At 24.3% G+C, this 4,360-nt stretch overlaps 1 long non-coding RNA gene across 1 annotated transcript in view; it reads left to right on the forward strand.

Moving 5' to 3' along the window:
* The first annotated feature begins 3,199 nt into the window (after window positions 1-3,199).
* The window catches only part of LOC113787617 (uncharacterized), a 3,744-nt gene continuing 2,583 nt past the window's right edge, over window positions 3,200-4,360 (forward strand). Inside the window, exon 1 of the long non-coding RNA XR_003474068.2 lies at window positions 3,200-3,457. This is a non-coding gene — a long non-coding RNA (uncharacterized lncRNA). The remainder of the gene's footprint in view (window positions 3,458-4,360) is intronic.

A 4,360-nucleotide genomic window follows, 5' to 3' on the forward strand; every position in this document is an offset into this window, starting at 1 on the left:
TATTTTTTTTACCTATAATTTATCATGCATGACACTTTCAAAATTTTCAAATTTTCTTGATAACAAATTTTCCATGACTAATTCTTAACGTGGGACATATTGAACTGGTGCTTGGAGTTGCAGAATGTAAAGGAAATCAAAATTCATGTGAAATCAAATTACACATTATACCGCTGTTAGTGCCTCAAAATCTTAAGCAAAGTAACTTCATTGAATGACAAATAAATTAAAGATATAATTTGACAAATTTAACTCAATTATAGAACTTGATACTTCTCCACGACATTATTGAGTTGCAATCAGTGAGTATTTGGATTGCACAAAAAAATTACTTTAGGAAAAACTATAGAGAGGTAGGTAGATGGATGGATATCTTATTATGTTCTTTTTACTATTTTTCAGGTAATCATCTCAATGGATAAACACATCAACAAATAAATATTATTAAAGGACCGACTTACTTCTACTATATTGCATATCAGGGAATTCATTTGAGTCAAATATGTACTTTCAAATATGACATCGTAAAACAAGGACGAACAATGGCTCAAATAAAGTTTACAAATACTGCCGAAGTTTACAAATACTACAAATATTGCTATAATTTTAGTTTTAAATATTTTACATCTTTCCTTCACCTACATATATATCATGCTTTTTTTTAACTTAACTAAAAAATTATATTTGCTATTAAGTTATGTTTTAATTTTGTTATTTTAATTTAAGTTTCATATTAATTCAACATATATTAGTAAAAGAATCAATATTCAAACTATAAAATTATTTCAACATTATAAAATAAAAAATTTATTTATATTCCCACAACGCGAATGTCACCATCTAGTTTAAATTAAAACAAGAAAAAAGCCGTACATGGATAACTTTGGATTGAAAAGTATCCAAAACCACTCATTTTCAATTAATGAAGAAGAAGAGAACACTAAAAAAAAAACTAAAATTTATCCCTCTAAAAATAATTAGAGCCGACATATTATTTTGAGCAATTTTTTTAAAATAGAAGTGATATGATAGCAACTTTTTAAAAAAAATATATATAACATAATTGTAAAACAATATATCACAATACATTTATATCTATTATGATATATTGAGCAATTTACATGAAATAATATTTTTATTTTATTTACTATAAGTAAATAATTTATACATTACAATTTTTTATTTAAAAATTATCAATTTTCTTTTGGTGTAATATATATACACATAAAGTGGAATTTTATTGACTTCAAAAGTAACTCTTTAATTAATTACTCTTTTAATAATTCAATATAAATGTGGATAAATATTTGACAAGTAAATACATATGAAAAAATTACACTAACAATATTTTAGACATTGTAAATAACTAAATAGGTTGATATTGAATTTGAGCTTTAGTCTCTCTTTAGTAAAATTAAGTTACAAACTAGTTGATAGTTGAAAAGCTGTCTGATAGTTGATAACTGATAACTTATGACTTATAGCTGAAAAACAAATTAATTGAAATTAAAATATTTGTTAAATTTAGCTTTTAACAATATAAAATGACATAAAAGGATATAACTATTTAATTTAAAATAATAATAATGTGATCTTTTTATTTAATTTCTCTCGGGTATTGTTTAATTCCATCTTTTTTTATATCAACTTTTCTACTTTACCTTTTTTTCTATTATATCATTTAATTTTTTTTATTACAATACAAACATAAATTTAAATAGTTCTTTAAAAATTTAACAAGCTCTATGTGTATAAATAGTAGTCATAAAAACAATGCAATTCATTTATTGTTTACCATTTGATATAAAAAATGAATTTAACTTTATCACACTGATAAATTAGAACATGAAGAAATAATAATAAATATGACAATGCATACCTTAATTAATTTCTTGTAAGGTGAATAACATAAATTTTTTTATATATAGTTATTTTGGCAAGGAATTAAAGGAACTGAGTACTCTGTTCACCTAGAAAAAAATATACCTGAATATGTGAATGAGTGGCTGAGAGAGTAGGGAGTGAGTGTTGTAATTATTTTGTATTACATAAAAAAATAATAAAAATAAAATAATAAGATTATAAATGGAAGAAAACCTAAGAAGTTATACTCAATAAATTCAAATGCTATTTAAAATAACATCTCAAAATAAACTATAAATTGGTGAGAAAAGTTTATTTACCAAACACATTTATTTTAATTCAACAAACTTATAAATTAGTTTAATAAATTATAAACCAGTTTATTTATTTTAATAGTTTATGTTTTAAGTGCACATAATAATATAATGATAAAAAATACTAAAAAAAAAAAATAGATACAAAGTAACTTTAGCCATCGATATCTTTCGGGTGTCATATAAATTCCCTTTATAAGTTTATTTGAAATGATTCAAACACTAAATATAAATACTTAATTTATTGGAAATTCGAATATAAATTCATTACGTGTTAGTCAAAATTCCCTCGTAAAAAAATGAATATGTGTTTCCACACATTACAAATTGTACTTTTTATTTTATATTAATTTGTAATTTGTACCGATTAAAAATAATAGTTATCCTGGGTTCTGAGTAAAAAAGTAATATACTAGTTTTTAAAGTTTTACACCAAATTGGCCGATCTTAAAAATAAAGAAAAATTAACCCTATATCTCATATTTGTATCTATATCTCATAAATTTTTTAAAATGCAAAATATACTCTTGATTTTTTTTTTACTATTTTATCTATTCAAATTAAGATTTATTGGAATTTTTTTTTTAAATTTTTCAGAATTTTTTTTTTTTAAATAACTTTGTAAGACCCTTAATTTTAAATTCTAATTTATGTATTTTGGAGAATTTTGTGTTGAATTTCTGAGGCTTTTTAGCCAATTTTATGGTATTTTGTTTGTTAAATGCCAAAAATATCTTTTTAGATACCCGATTAAAATTATTCGTCGATGAATAATTTTATTTAATTACGGTGAATCTTTTGCCGAAGAAAAAAATTTCTGAGATGCAGCATTTTTCAGAAAAATTCATCTGCCCATTGAATTACGGCGAGAGTAGATATTTTTCTGAAAAAAAAGTGGTTTATGATGTGATGTGAGGTGACACACGTAATGATGATTTTTATAAAAATATCTAGATATTTATTTAGATATTTATTATTATTATAATATATATATATATATGATAAAGAAAGCAAGGAAACGGACACCGAGAAACAGAAAGAAAACCGTGAATCTTCTTCTCCTTCTTTCCTTTGTTTTCCAAAAACAAAACTAAAACCATAAAATACAAACCCCCATTTATTTACTAGATCTAAGCTTCCATTCGAGAAGTGACAGAAGAAGAAGTTGCTCATTGCCACGCTCCGGTGTTAGTGAGCTAGTTTTCGATGCGACGTCACGAACTTAAATTTTACAGGAAATAATTACGGTACCGTAATCGCGCGTTAGAGCTATCGTTAAGGTAAGGGCTCCTTCCAAACTTTTAGTTTGCATTTAGGACATTATTTGTGATTTTGTGGAAAAGAAATTTGATGTATTTGATGTGTGAATTTGTTGAAAATGAATTTAATTCATTTATGTGGGAATTAGTGGAATTTGTTTTTGGTGTGTTTTGAGGTGTGGTTTGTGGTGATCCATATTTGGTTTGATTTATATGTTCATAATTATTATTATGAATTTTTGAGATGTGATTTAGGTGTGGATTTTGTGGATATTGAATTAATTAAATTTGATGAGTTTGAGTTACGTAATGAGTTATTTTCAAATAAATGAGTTTGATCTGAAATTGAAATTCTACAAAAAAAATTAGCGTTGTTAAAGTTGTAAAAAAGTTCAAATTTTAACTAAGTTAAAGAGTTTGAGCAAAAAGATAGATTGAAATTAAAAATGGTTAAAGTTTAAAATGTTACTCTTGGACCGAGTTTAAAAAGAAAAAAAAAAGTTTAGAGTATTTTATTAACTCAAAAATTTCGGTGCTTTAATAGTCGAGTGTGTGTATGTGAAATTTGGACAATATTTGTTTAATTTTGTTTTAAGTAAATAATATAGATTATTTGTTTTTAAAAGTTTGATGTGTGAGAAAGATTTAATTTTAAGAATTTTGTTGTGTGTGAATTAATTTTATTGTGAACAAATTGTTATAAATATTTATGTTTATGTAGTTAGCTCCTTGAGTCTCGAAAATGAATCGAGACCGTTGGCACCGAGTTAGCGGTGGGGAGAACTCTGATATATTAATGTTGTTGTGGTGATTTATGGTTGAAAATTTTGGAGATTGAATATGGGTGACTAATGTTTGGAAATTTTGGTGAGTCATGTTTGGTGAAATTGATGTGTTCATAATTAATATTATGAATTTTTGAGA

Source organism: Cicer arietinum, chromosome 7 (assembly GCF_000331145.2).
Source record: "Cicer arietinum cultivar CDC Frontier isolate Library 1 chromosome 7, Cicar.CDCFrontier_v2.0, whole genome shotgun sequence".
Taxonomy (NCBI): domain Eukaryota; kingdom Viridiplantae; phylum Streptophyta; class Magnoliopsida; order Fabales; family Fabaceae; genus Cicer; species Cicer arietinum.